The sequence below is a fragment of the Cynocephalus volans genome, chromosome 4 (genome assembly GCF_027409185.1).
Source record: "Cynocephalus volans isolate mCynVol1 chromosome 4, mCynVol1.pri, whole genome shotgun sequence".
Taxonomy (NCBI): domain Eukaryota; kingdom Metazoa; phylum Chordata; class Mammalia; order Dermoptera; family Cynocephalidae; genus Cynocephalus; species Cynocephalus volans.
Genome location: NC_084463.1, coordinates 85,925,448 through 85,941,503, shown reverse-complemented (window position 1 = coordinate 85,941,503; position 16,056 = coordinate 85,925,448). Strand labels below are relative to the sequence as shown.

The following is a 16,056-nucleotide window of genomic DNA, read 5'->3' as shown; positions in this document are numbered from 1 at the left end:
CAGAAGAAATAAAATCCTGAAGACAAGTTTGCCTGAATACACAATGACATCATACACAGAACCCAGTTCTAACTCTATTGCTTGTTGTTCAAAATACTATACCACTCGTTGCAATTAAGAGAGGCTGGCCAGTTAGCTCAGTTGGTTAGAGTGTGGTGCTGATAACACCAAGGCCAGGGTTTGATCCATGCACCATACCCACCCAAAAATTAAAAATAAAAATAAAACATTTAAAAAATGGCAATTAAGAGACATATTTTTGAACCCTATAGGATATAAACCCTATTTTTAAATAGTCTTTTATTATTATACTATTCTCTCCCTTCTTTCATGCTGGTCAAAGAAACACATTTAAGTGAGTACATTTTGATTATAACCCATATTTGAAGATGACCTCAGGGTAAATGTGAATCAATCAAAAAACATTTAAACACTCAAACATTCAAACATCGCTTATGAAAATTAAAAAACATATAGGAAAGAAGAGCTCTACTTCTTGTTAAGCCATAGAAGGACAGGAAAACCTTCACCAGCTGAAACAAACAAGAAGTTACCATATACAAACAAAAATTATATTTTTTTCCAAAGCCACCTGAAAACTACAGATCCAAAGAAATCTTAGACTAAACTCCAAAGGGACTTCCTGGATGAGCAAGGGATAGAGGAAACTTTCACACCTGGAGCCTCTTGATGAAACAGGCACAGAGCAGGTGAAAAAAGAAGCTTGCCAGAAAAGTACAGTCTTTGCTTGGGCCTAAAGATCTTGCCATCCCTGGGAAACCCTTAAACAAAAGCCTGTGGCTTGAAATCACAAGCAACTGTTGGTCCAGTGAGATCAACATTGAAATCCATATCATAAATACTCAATAATCCAGGTTTGAGAGAGAAAATGTAAAACCAAAGAAACAGTCCATCTGTGGCTAATTGTAACTAATCATAACCTTATTGTGATTAATATTTAGGTTGCCATCAATTTTTAAACATTACAAGTATTAGTAAGACAAACATCTCTATTGAAACTTTACTCATCTCTATTTTCTTAAGATCCATTTCTGGATGCGGAATTACAAAGGCAAAAAGAAGAACTCTAAGGCTTTGATAAGCATTACCAAATGCTATCCAGAAAGATGTCAACTATTTATAATTCTACCAAAAGCATTCATCTCCAGGCTTCACTGCAACCTCAATAGCAATGACATGTCGTAGAATCCTTTTTCATTAATTCAGATACCTTTCTATGCCATTTAGTTTCAAATGACTGACTTTGCTATGTTCTATTTCTCCCACAGCTCTTGAGCAAAGGGTGCTTTCATGGAGTGGTGGGTTTGGGGGAGAGGGGCACAAAAAGAAATATTTGGGAGTGGCCTCCAGCAATGCCTCTAATTCTTGCACTAGGAAGAAAGGAAAAAAATTCATGACTCCACACCACTTTGCCTCTTACTAGAGCCTATACGCTAGAAGAGGACAAGATCTAGACTAGAGGAGTCATACTGCTTTGCACTGGCTCTGTAGATCTTTGAACAAGTTGTTTAACTGCTCAAAGACTCAGTTTTTCCTCACCTGAAAACAGAGCTTTGAATAGTAGGTCCTATACCTGAGAGATCATTAGGATTCGATGAGATGATGCTCAGTGAGCAGTTCTACTGACAACTTTAGTAAGGGAAGATTAAAATAAAACTAAAGTAAGTTTTTCATGGATTCTTCTCAGCACTAATCGAGTACCTGCCATAATGATTTACAATAGCTGTGAAGCTGTTATCAACTCACACCACAAAATGCCAAACCAGCACTAAATGTACCTGAATCCTTCCATTCTTTGTCTGCAGTTGGGAAGCATGCTTTGTACTTAGCATCAAAAGCAAAGAAATGGGCCGCTACACCTACCTGGCAGTTCTACCGGCTCTGTGAACATACGTGTTGGCATCCTCTGGACAATCAAACTGAAGAACCCAATTTACAGCCGGGAAATCTACAAAGAAAGAATGTCAAGTTTAAAAAAAAAAAAATCAGTTTAAATGTCTGTCCTGCTGCACTATTTATATTTTACAATATTGCTTGCCCAAACTTTCTATGACTATCACATCAAACTAACAGATCATCTGTGAATCCTATTAGAAATAAAGTTAATTGTGTGAACCAAGAGATAAACATTTTTCTTTGACAAAGTGAACTTAAATTAATGACAGTGTATGAATGAGATTTCTTCATATCTGACATAGAAGAGACAAGCTGCTTTGGGTCAGACAAATAATGAAATACCCTGATATTTAATAACCTAAAAGAACCACTTTTCATGGGGACCTAGTGAACTACAAAACCAGTTTCTAAATTTAAATGAAGGTTTACTTTTCCTGCTATTCCCACCTTTATCCGAAGTAATGTCTTTCTAGGTCCCTCCCCATTTCCTAGCAATAATTATTCCATATATATTTCTGGCTACAGAAGTTTCCATTCATTTCCAGAGAATCCTGCTCTCAACTCCTTGATTTTGCTGCAAGGATTTCAAATCAATTTCTATCAAGGAAAAGGGCTGAGCACACAAAAAGATATTGGAAGATAATGATACTTAGAAGCATCAAACTGTCACTAAGTCATACACTCATACGTGGAATCTAAAAAAAAAACTGGCTCTCATAGAAGTAGAAAGTAGAACAACAGTTACCAGAGGCCAGGAGGGAAATGGGGTGGTGGGGGAAGTGGTGGACTAATGGGTACAAAACTATGCTGTCTACCCTAAGTGAATCATTGTGCAGTATATGCATATATTGAAACGACACAACTGTACCCCACAAAAATATACATGTAAATGTTAAATTTTTTCTTTTGAAAAACTGTCACTAAGTCATATGATCTATTCAAAAGGGCAGAATTTCAGTATGTGGAGAAAGAACCAAGAAAAACAGAACAGAGATATTTAGAACAATTCTCTCAGGACTTGAAGTAAGCAGGTGACTCAGAAGGCAGGGGCATGTCACAATGCTACAAACAGGAAGATGGGCTGAAAGCAGTACTTAGAGTCTCAAGTCCCCTACCCTCTCCTGTATAGTTGGGTCTCAAGACCAAGAGCCTTAATCTGGAGGAAGGCTTCAGACCCCAGGACACCAGATGCAGTAGAAGGCAGAGGCAGAGTGAAAACAGGGGTATTGAGGGAAAGCCTGCATGTCCACTTTCTTGCTAGGCTTCCAGAGAGCCAGCAGCAAGCTCAATTCTCATGAGGTTGAGGTTTTCTTCCCTAGAGAGATTAAATGCTGGAAGACAATATACTTCAACATTTGTGTCTTCCACAAAATGATCGACTCTGTCTAAATCCCCTCACAATGAAGGCCATTAGTCAACAAGCCTCATCCATGTACAAATCACTTCAAATAGTTTTTTTGGTGCCTCATTGCTAAATATAAAAAGACATCTAATTGCAGAAAACTGAGAGAAGCCTCAAACATGAATGACAGAGAAAAGGCTACAGAGCAGAAACAGAAACAACGTGGAGAAGAAAACATAAAAACTTAATGCCTTCAGAGAGAGAAAACATGCATCCATCAAACAACAAGAGGCTGTAAAAAAGGAGGTCTACACACTTAAAAATTTTAATTTTATTAGGGAAGTTGAAATATAAAGTCAAAGAAATACTCCAGAAAGAACAGGAAAAGGACAAAGAGATGGGCAATAGGAGAGAACAGGGAAATTAGAAGATCAAAGAGGTCAAATCCTCCTCTAGAAAGAGTAAATAAGGGGCCGAGCCCGTGGCGCACTCGGGAGAGTGCGGCGCTGGGAGCGCAGCGATGCTCCCGCCGCGGGTTCGGATCCTATATAGGAATGGCCGGTGCACTCACTGGCTGAGTGCCGGTCACGAAAAAGACAAAAAAAAAAAAAAAAAAAAGTAAATAAGGGTGAGGAAGGGGAGAAATTTTATAAGGCAGTTGTTAACTCAAAGAGAATTGCAAAAAAAAGTATAAGAAACAATCTAAGTAACTAATTCCCTCAGCAGCAAACAATAATTACATAGTCAAAATAACATAAATATTGAATGTTATTTAACCAAAACACCAAGAAGCAATTCAAAGGTAAGTATCTTACAACTGAAAGAGATGAGTCTCTATACTGCTCAATATCGTAGCTATTCAAGTTTAATTAAAATTAAATAAAATTAAACACTCATCCCTTCCTCAGTTCCACTAGCCACATTTCAAGTGTTCGATTGCCACATGTGGCAACTAGCTACAGTACTGGACGTAGAATATTTCATTAATCATAGAAAATTCTATTAAAGTACGGGTCCAGAGTGAAAATGTACACTGAATGCCTGCACAACAACTAAGTAGGACCTTGCACTAAGGTACATTATCATAAAATGTCAGGACACTGGATGAACAGAAAATCCTAAGTATATCTAGAAAAAGAAAAGCAGGTTACAAAAAAAAGAATCAGAGAATCAGAAAAGCAAACACCTTCAACAGAATACTGACTACTAGAAGACAATGAAAAATATCTGTAAAATTTAGAGAGAAAATTTCAAACAAATTCTATTCCCAACCTGATTATCATTCAAAGATATGCCATTATCAGATATGCAAAGACTCAAAATTTACCTCCCATGTACGCTTAGGAAGCTATTAGAAAATAAGATTAAAAAGGGAGAAAAAAAAGGTAAGCCAAGAAAGAAGACAGAGATCTAGAAAGAAGAGTCCTAGGATGAGAAACGTGCATACGGCTTATGGAGCAACCAGTTCAGATTAGAACTAGAGGCAGAAGCTGCAAAAGGGAGGTCCCAAGGGGAAAAGAAACAGAACTGTGTCTGAACTGTTAGTAAACTAGGAATGTGGCATTTGCTTGAACATTAGAGAAATTAGAACTGGGAACATGGAAAACTAAGCAAAATTTTGTAACAACTTAATTATTAACTCAAAGAAAATCGCAAAAGAAAGCATAAGAAAGAAAGTAGCCCTAATACACTACACTTTCCTCAGAAGCAATTAATTTATAACCAAAACAATGTAAATAAAAAAAGGTTTATTTAACCAGAAGTCGTGATATAACAATATATAATAGATGGCGGGTAGCAGAAGACGGTTGATTGTTAGAGAGGTAATAAAAGGAAGTTTCTGGATAATTTCTAAACTTGATAGATTTAAAAATGGCAGAACATAAGATTACTTAGGAATATGGAACTAAACACAAGAGGAAATAAAAGTTAAGGAGTTACTTCTAGCAGAGCCTGCATGTTCCCTTAACTCATTTTTACACCCATGTACGTGTATTATTAAAAATTAAAATTAAGAATAAAGTTTAAAAAGATACTGGTATATTCTAAAGAAGTTCTTGGACATTTACAAAAGAGAGCTTCAGGATATTCACTGTAAGTGTTTGTAATGGAAAATAAAAAACAACTTTAAGTGTTCATTATTTACAGGAATGAATAGATAACTGCATAAATTCATACTATGGGGTACTCTTCATAAAAACACTGGATCTTTATACATCAACATGGAAAGACTTCAAAAGCAAGTCACAGACTAGTATGTATAACGATATTGTTTATATGAACTTCTAGAAGACCCAAGATAATACTAGAAATTGCTAATGAATATATCCACAGAAAATACTTTTTAAAAAATAAACTAGAACACAGGCTCTTGACATTTTGTGCCATAGTTGAAGCCTATGAACTCCTCAAAATAATGTTTTAAATGCACAAATGAAAACATATAGGACTACAAGAGAAAACATTTCTAATAAAAACTATAGACATCAATATTTTTTATAGAATTTGATATACTAATGTATGGGCTTGTTTACTACATTAACTAACATGACCTAATCGTGGGTCTAATAACCACCATAACATCTAAATAGGACTGAGTGTAAACAATATTCCAAGATATCTGTAAAAACTAATGCAAAATGAAAACATCAAGGATTTCAGTAAGTGACAAAGTCATAGGTACTATTGAAACTATAATAGTTTGTTGCTTACCTTTATAATGCTATATTTCAGTTAAAGGCTAGTGAAAATATGTAATTTTCTCCTCTTCAGAGTTCTCAGATCCACTGAATTCTATCACAGACTCTTTGGACTACAGGTAAAGAACCTTCAACTAAAAGTTTACACACCAAACATAAGACAGTAAGTGTGTTTGGAGAGAGGGGAGTAAAATGCAACAGAGAAAGGGTACAAAAAGGGCTACATTGATTGCTATCTGATTTAAGAAAATCCAAGGAAAATATGACATTGTAAGTAGATAGTACGTGTGATTTTTTAGAATTATTTTATAATTAAGAAAGGAATCTGGCCCTTAAAAGGAGTAAACTTCAGTTCAAAATTTGCTTTTGTTGACCTAAAGCATTTTAGGTTCAAAAAATCAGAGACATATAAATACATATAAACACAATCAAAATGTTTCAAAACTATATAGCCAAATAGTGATGAGGGGGTGGGGAAATGAGTTGTTATAGGGCTGAGAAAATAGCCCAGAGAGCTTTAAAAATATGCATATTTGGCTGCTATCTCCTGTCACATGTGGATGAACTGATATGCCTGAGATATGCTTTAGAATACTCCAAGACAGACAGGAGGAAAAGGGGGATCATGACAAAGATCATTGTTAGAGCTGGATAATGTGTATATAAGAGGACATTAAACTTATTTTGCTTATGTTTAAAAATTTGCCATAATTAACAAATATAATAAAATTAAGTGATTGAAGAATTCAAATTACCACCTATATATTCTCATCCTTTGCTCCTTCCTACCTCTTAATTAGTTTTCCTCTCTAATTACTTCCACCCCATGCCACCGCCACAAAGCCACAAGTTGTAAACTAACACAGCAGCTTTTTGAAAATAAATTTAAATACATTACGTGTAGTGATTTTAAAATAAAAATTAGAATGTTTGGTAAAAAGATGGACTTCATTGATTTTTCTTGTGAAATGAGTGACAATAGCTATCAACAAGTTTCCAATTTTCAAAGAAACAGGTTTTTTTTCATGTCTTTAAATGTTTAATCTTCCTTTGGTTTTATATGTTCCTCAGGATTCTATGGTAAAATTATCAATAAAAAAACAGTAAGAGCACAAAAGATGCAAATATTATGGAAATTTTCACCAACAAATTCTTAACGGTAATCCACTCTCATCAATTTACTTATTTTTCCTCTTACAAAATAAGAGGAAAGAAAAGAAAGCCCACTTATGTGAATCTATTATATTTCCCAAAATACACCTTACAAGCAAATCATGTTTCCCATGATCACAGAAATTTCACTGTAGGAAGTTTTCTTACCCAGCCCCCTAGCTGCAATATCAGTAGCAAAGAGCACTGCAGCTCTCTTACGGACAAATTCATTATAGACTTCCATTCTTCTCATCTGCTGCTGTCGACCATGGAGGGCAAGGATAGAAATACCAGGACATAGCCGGCAGAACACTCGGTATAGTTACTGCACCTGGGCATTAACAGAAGAATGAGTTTGGTACTGCCAGATGGCAGCAATCTTACAAAATAAACAGCAAAAATGTACTAAGGAGCACACATTTCACCAATTAAAAAAATATTTTTTTAAATATTGAGCAGAGAAAAGGGAAATGTAGTCTTGAGTTGTGATCTTCAAACATTTTTGATCGAATTTTTCCTAAAATAATTTTTTGGGGGAAAAAATGCTCTTCTTGCATTTAAGTTATCTGAAATTTTTCCAAAATTGAATAGTTGCAAAAAATGTAATTACTGATAAATACTGATGTTTTAAAAATAAACACTTATCTCTTATAAACGTATCCAACGGATTCTAAATAGCAAAGCAATTTAATACCCATCAATCATGCAAAAAATGTGAAGAAACTCCTTTAACAGAAAGAACTTTTACTTCCTTTCCTCCTTTAACTCTCATTTCTATTTCCTGATCCCACAGAACCATATCTTAAGTTTTAAGCTTGAAAATCTTATTAATCGTGTTATCATAATCCATAAGTTTCCACAACAAAAAAGTTAAAATTGATACACATTATTTTAATTTTCTGTTTATATGGCTTTATTAACTTTCTTCTCAGACTGAGAAATTATCATAATAGTAGTATAAAACTGACCAAAACAAGAAATATGTTAGGATTTGATAAATAACTATAAGACAAAATTTTATTGTAAATACATCTGAATGTACGGAACTAGAAGGAGCTTACTGTTTTAGTTTTATGTCTCTAGTTTATATACTCATAAACGGAAACTGGATTGATAGACTGAGGCAGAGTTCAGCATTTTATTCCTATTTTCTCTAACATAGGAGTTAAGAAAATCTGTTCACATAAATACAGAAAAAGGACTAGAAGAAACCTTAACTCTGAACTCCTTCAAAATATGCCAAAAATCATAATGACAGATCAGCAAAAATTATTTGTAATCATCTATCAGTTAATAACTCCATTAAAGTCTCTCTTCAATTCTGTTGAAGGTAAAGAATGGGACACCACCTAAATTGCAAAATCACGTGTTACAGAGTCAGCAGACACATTCATTTTCTCAATAGCAATACTCTAGTGAAAGGTTCTGATTCTGGGACAATGTACCAGTAAGACTGGGGATAGATGAACTTACACCTGTCTTTTGTAAAGATATTAAAAGGGCCACCATGAAAGGGGAGATGGAAAAGTAGAATTTCCAGACCACAGATGCACTCAGGCAAATCAATCTCAGAAGAAGTACATATAGAAACTCAGGAAGTGTAAACTGAGTTCATAAAAACTTTCTCTATCTCTTGAATCAGGACTGGCCTTGAATTGACAAACTAACTGAGGGGGAAAATATATGTGGGATAAAGCCATGTAAGTTCTAAGTATGGAGTTTAATTCTAATTTATAGAAAGTCATTGGAGGGTCTTAAGCAAGGCAATGACATATTCCAGTTTCTACTTTCCAAAGATCCATTCTGGCTATTACGTGGGAAAACTACAGGAAAGAGAGAGAATGGGGAGACAAATTAGAAGGCTAAGACAAAGTTAAGCATGGTTCAGACTGCACTGTAGCATGGGAGGGGGTGAGAAGTGACAGAGCTTATGAGTTATCGATAGATTTAATATGGGATGAAGACAGACAGGAATTAAGGATTCAGTCATTTATCAAGATGGGGAAGAGTTGGGGAAGGAAGACATAGGGACAGGAACTCTTAAATTGCTTTTCCTATGTTAAATTTGAGATGCATTGTAGGTATGCAACATACCCAGTAGTCAAGGGGATACACAAGTCTGGAGCTCAGGAAAGAAGTTAGGGCTTGAGATGTGGATTTGGCAGTTGTTAGCACATAGACAGAATTTAAAGCCATGAAACTAATGATGTTACTTAGAAAGAAAGCATAGATGGGAAAAGAGTGGAGTAGAGTGATCTGAGGCACTCCAAACTGCAGAGGTCAAGTAGAGGAGGTTAAAATTAGAGTAGTCAGAAAACATGAGGGGAGGACAGGTTAATGACTGAGGAGTCACAGCAGTCTAAAGACTGCTTCAAGAGGGAGAAAATGGTCAGCAGTACCAAATGCTTCTAAGAGGTCAAGTAAGATAAAGACTGATAACTGAGCACCACCTCTGGAAAGCTGCATCCCTTAATAAAGGCTGACTCAAAGGTGGGCTAAGGAGAGAAAAGGAGATGATAAAGTGACTCAGCTATTAGAGATAAGCCTTTAGGAGAATTTGCTATGAAGAAGAGCAGAGAAAAGAGGTAGTGACTAGAAAGGGACACAGGATTTGATTTTTATTTTTAATATGGGCAATATTAAAGAATGATAGGGAGAAAAGAAAATGCAGGAGAGAAAGGGGTATTTGCAGTAGCAAAGGACTTGAGCACACGAGAAGACAGTCTAACACACAAGAAGAGTTAGTCACAGATACAAGCAAGGACACTTTGTCTACTGTGACAAGAAGAAAAGCAGAGTATTACAAAGCAGAAACTTTAACAGGACTCTCAGATTTATTTCCTAACATCTAGATACCAAAACCATCCTTTTTTAGAAGATATAAAGTCCTGAAAATCTAAAATAGGTCTTAAAAAAATATGAAGTTATTCTTTACATAGTAAAATGATAGAGTTCAAGTGTTTTCACCCAACAAGAGAAACAAACCACCATTCATCTTCCCCACAAGCTGGAGGGAAACTCACCTGCATATTTGTCAAGCTCAGCTGTTGTAAAAGCTATAAATCTAGAAATGATCTACAAGATGCCAACTACTGTATGTGATCAGGAGTCTGAAACATGGTACAAGAAAAACTGGCACACAAAATTGACCATGCTCCCTTCTCCTTAGGGGAGGAGACAAAGTTTTCTCACATGAGTACTCCAAAAAGTTCATGGAAAGATTTGTATTATCTTTTATTTCTATTTTTCCATGAACTTTTTTTATGATGAATAAAAACTTATTTTTTAATTGACATGTATTGATTATACATGAGTTATATTTCAATATATGTATACAATGTGTGAAATCCTATCAGGGTAATTAGTATATTCGCCAACACAACAATTTATCATTTTCATGATGAGAAGAACATTTGAGCTCCTGTCTTCTAGCCATTTGAGAATATACAATAAGTTGTTAATTATAAATGCCTACCACTACCATAGTCCACTAGAACTTATTTCTCCTCTCTAGCTGTGATTTTGATTCTGTTAACTCTTCCTACCTCCCTTTCTTCCCAGCCTCTAGTAACCACAATTCTACTCTCTACTTCTATAAGCTCAATTTTTTTCTCCAGCTCCCACACATGAGTGAGAACATGGGGTATTTATTTTTCTGTGCCTGACTTATCTCACTTAACTTCATGTCTTCTAGGCTCATCCATGTTGCCACAGATGATAGGATTTCACTTTTTACAGCTGAGTAGTAATCCATTGTGTATATATACCACCTTGTCTTTATCCAGTCACCTGTCAATGGACACCTCATACATCTCTGAATCCCTTATTCCTAGCACTGGTATAGTGTTCAAGAAGTGTTTATGAACTAAATAAAGGTATAAACAAAACACTACAGAAGGACAGGGGAGAGAGCAACTGATTCTAAAAAATGGAAGTGTCAGAAAAGGACTTTCGTGTGGAACATCTGAACTTAGCCTTAAAGAACACTAAATATTTCCCCAGAATTAGGGTGAAGGGATACAGAGAGGACATCCCAAACAGAGATCAGCACGAACAAAGATATGAAGCACGGAAATAAACGCAATACTCAGTTCCATATCCATGGAGGGGATGGGAAGTGTCAGATTATAAAGACCTCTGCTTAGCCTAGCTGCCAATTGTTCATTCTACCAATATGTGAGAGCTACTACGTTTCCAGTATTGTTAGCACCTACCACAATACTGAAGAAAAGACAGTTTCTGCCCTCATCCAGATTAAAGTCCCATCCACAGATTCCTTTACAAAAAGACACGGGATTCTTATTATCTACAGATCCATTGCCACACCTAGCACTGTGTTTCTCATATGATACAATTATTTGTGTAACCGAAATGTGGTATCTCAAAAGGGATGATTCAACATCAATAAGTTCATAAAGAAAATAAACAGTTAGTACCTCTTTGCAACTGGAGAAAAATACAATACTCTTCTTTTTCAGATGGCTTCTCAAGAAGGAATATAGCACACTTATTTTTTGCTGCAGCTCACAAACTATGTAATTCTGTTCCAAAGTGGCAGGGGTGCTTGTGGAATTAAGGGGAGGAAAAACATTAAAAGTATGCCATGGTAGTAACTTCGAAATCCAGACCAAAAAAGGAAACAAATTTTTATGGTGGCATATCTCTCAAACAAATTTCCCACACACATACGTCAAAAAGAGATCTTTTCTCTATTGTTCCTTAAAAAAGTAAATCCAACACATGACTTTAAAATACATTCAAAATCCCTTATAGATTATATGTCAAACACACACACACACACACACACACACACACACACACACACAGACATATATGCAAATAGTGGTCACCTCTGAAAGTGTAGGGCCAAGGGTGAACTAAAAAGAGGCACAAGAGAACTTGCTGGGCTAATGGCAATGTTCTATATCTTATCAGAGGTTTGGGTTACAGAGATATATACATTCATTAAAACTCAGCAAATGTACACTTTGAATTTGCATTTTTCATTATATGTAAATTTTACATCAGAAAAAGAAAATCTATACAAATACTGAACTCTCATTAGTGATAGGTGTGCTGAAGTACTTAGGGGGATGTAGACAGATATCTGCAATTTACTTTGAAATGCATCAAAAAATGAGAGGAGTTAATATACAGTTAGAGGGATGGATAAATGGCTAGTAAATTAGGTAGCATCCAGGTGTAGGTATAAGGTGTTTACTGTTAAAGTCTTTGTATTTATTGCATTTTTGAAATTTCATATTAAAATGTTGGAGAGAAATACACATGCACTTGCTCTTTAAGTAAACCTACTTTTAGGATTCTATTCCAAAAATACTCCAATAAAAAACAAAAACAAGATGAAAATCCAACCCAAATGTCCATCAGTTGGGAACTCACAGAATAAACTATTGTATATCCACACAATTAAATATCGTGCAACTATAAAAAAGGAATGAGAAATCTATCCATATACTGCTGTGGAGCAATCTCTATGATACATTGTTAAGAAGCCAGTAGCAAAACAGAACATAGTTTGGTACTATTTATCAGGGTGCGCATATACAACACATACGCATACACATGTGCACCTGTGTGTATCTGTGTTTATATTGACAGGGAAAAAAGGGAAACAATCAAAAACTAGAAGTCAACTGGTTTTAGATATGACAAAGTCACAATCCACAAAAGGAGAACATAAGCTGGACTTCACCAAAAGTAAAAATTTCTGATCTGTGAAAGATACCATCAAGAGAATGAGAAGACAAACCACAGAATGGGAGAAAATAATTGCAAAAGACATCTGATAAAGGACTGTTCTCCAAAATATACAAAGAACTCTTAAAACTCAATAACAAACAACTCAATCAAATGGGCCAAAGACTTTGACACCTCTCCAAAGAGGATGGTTATACAGATGGCAAATGAACATATGAAAAGATGCTCATTCCCAGCCTACACACAATCAAATAAATAAAAAGATGCTCCACACAATATGTCATAGGGAAATGCAAATCAGAACAATGAGATACTAGTACACTTATTAGAATGGCCAAAATCCAGAACACGGACAACACCAAACACTGCCAATGCTGAACAACAGGAACTCTCACTCACTGTTGGCGGGAATGCAAAAAATAGTCCAGCCACTTTGGAAGACAGTTTGGCAGTTTTTTTTTGTTGTTGTTTTTTTTTCCCCCTTACAAAACTAAACATACTCTTACCATCTGGTCTAGCAATTGTGCTCCTTGGTATTTACCCAAAGGAGCTGAAACTTAATGTCCACACAGAAACCTACACATGGATGTTTATAGCAGCTTTATTTATTCATAATTGCCAAACCTTGAAAATAATCAAGATGTGCTTTAGTCGGTGAATGGATAAATAAATTGTAACATCCCGGCAATGAAATACTAATCAGCGCTAAAAAGAAACATGCTCTCAAGCCATGAAAAGACCTGGAGGAATCTTAAATGCATATTACTAAGTGAAAGAAGCCAATCTGAAAAAGCTATATACAGTATAATTCCAACTATATGACAGTCTGGAAAAGACAAAGATGGAGACAGTAGAAAGGCCATTGGTTGCCAGGCGTTAAGGAGGAGTGAATAGGCGGAGCACAAAGGATTTTTAGTAAAAACCAAAGAGAAAAATCTTACAAAAAAAAAAATAATAATACCTTCAAAGGAACAAGAGAACTGTCAGCTGACTTTAACAGAAATAATGGAAACTAGAGCACAATAGAAGATACCTCTGAAAAGCAAAAAAAAAAAAAAAAAAAAATTGCCAAGACAGCCTTCAAAAACTAAAGAGGTTTTCAGAAAAGTCAAACCAGAATTTTTCACTAACAAACATGTACTAAAAGAAAATTCGTTGACTAAAAGAAAAATTCTCAAATGGAAGCACAAAAATGCAAGAAGAAAACACCCGGGTTAAAAAGCAATTATCATACAAGATAAAAATCAATATGCTACTTACAAAGACAAATCTAAAACTGTTAAGGATGTACACAACGTAGAAAGAAAAAGGATGGGAAAGATTCACCATGCAAACACTAACCAAAAGAAAGCTGCTATCGGCAGACTAACAGCAATCAAACTAGACTTTAAGGGCAAAAAGTATTAGTAAAGATAAAAAGGAACATTTTATAATGATTAATGTTTCAAGTTAACAGAAAATTTAATACTAAATTTGTATGTATCTCAAATAATATAAACTCAAAATATGTATCTCAAATTTGAAATTTTTTATAATGTACCACAGAATTCAACTTATAGTCACTGGAAAACAGGAAGTCACTATGGCCCAAAGGCAACTATTTTCTCTTAAAAATAAAAACATTAGAAGCACTATTTGTCTACATATAGCAATATAAAGAAAAAACTTACACTTTTTCTAAGTATAGTGTGACATACAACTTCAAGAAGATGTAAATTTTTTAAATTTAATTTCCAGTTCCTTCATAATATGAGAGTAGATATTCTATAATACCTTAAGATATTCTTGATTATAACTTGTCATGACGTATTAACTGTTAAAGGAGAAAAGTCAATAATTACATCAGACAAAATTCCCAACAGCATATGCTTTTTTATAGGGCTTCCAATGAATATGGATCTACAGAGCACTGCAGTCACTATCATACACCCTGTAGTTTTGTAAATTATGTGGCTGCATATCTGCCTTCTAAACCTTTTTCCTGAAAGCCACATTTTCACAAGTGATGGAACTGCATTTCAACAATCATTTGCGAAATATAATCAAAGTCTTCACATTCAGTTTTTCTCTAAAAATTTTATAACCTACAGATAATAACCAACTCTATCATCTACAGAAATTAGGGATAGGGATACTGTGCACAATTAACTTAAATTATAGAAGGCTTTAGAAATTCATAATTGAAAAATTTGTGTCTAATGAATTTTGAAAATAAGCACGAGGCAAACAGCAAAAAGAACAAAGGAGAAAAATCAAAAGACTTAGATAGTAGACTTTACATTATCACGTTAATTGTAACAAATTTCAATAGTTATCTCAACACAACTTTAAAAGACCAATGTCAACTAAATAGTAAGCCAAGAAAGAAACTATACCTCAAATATCTCTTCCTGTTCCACTGCCAAGTTTTTGATAGCAAAAGCTACCAGTACTCAGATTCTCCAAAGTTTATCTGTTAGGATCACCTGGAAGCATATAGTCTGGCCTCTTTTAGGCTCTTTTTTAATCCTAGACATCTGATGAAGAAGGTCAAGGTGGGCCTGAATATCTATATTTTCTGTACTTAGGGACTTTCCAACAGGATAACCAAATTCACTTTCCAAATCTATTTCTTGTTATACTAACATTTCATAGCAAGAAGAAATGAAAGTTTTAAGATACAAATAATGGTACAATTGAATCCATATTAATGTCTTCAACACAGAATCCAACTTATATTCACTGGAAAACATTTCTTCTGGAAGTCAAGTATGTCCATAATCTATAATGATTCATACCCAATATACACATACTTCCAATTGTCATATCGAAATACAGTTTCCCTCAACCATTTGCATACCACTAACACACACACTTTTTACTGTCACATAAACACACATATTTTACTTCCAGTTTTTAGTGAAACCAAGACAAAATAACAGATGCTAAAACAATTTTAAACAAAGATATTTTGCTAACTCTTAATGCATTTGATAAAATGTTCTCCATAGCACATTGGTCTTGCGTAATACTGCCAAAGAATGATTACGTACCCAAATAATTTTGGTAAATGTAGCAAGCTGTATCTACCTCCCACTGCTTTGAGGAGTCACAACATCCATGAAAACATTAAAGGTTCTGAGAAATCTTGACGTAAAAAAAACTGTTTCACTTTGACTCAACATTTGCTATTTATCTATCCAGGAATTCATCCTCTCTCTCATTTATCTGGGGGAGTGGTGGGAGGAG

At 34.9% G+C, this 16,056-nt stretch overlaps 1 pseudogene; it reads right to left on the bottom strand.

Annotated features, from left to right (window-relative positions):
- Nucleotides 1-16,056, bottom strand: part of LOC134376256 (probable ATP-dependent RNA helicase DDX10) — a 44,141-nt pseudogene that overhangs the window by 13,502 nt on the left and 14,583 nt on the right.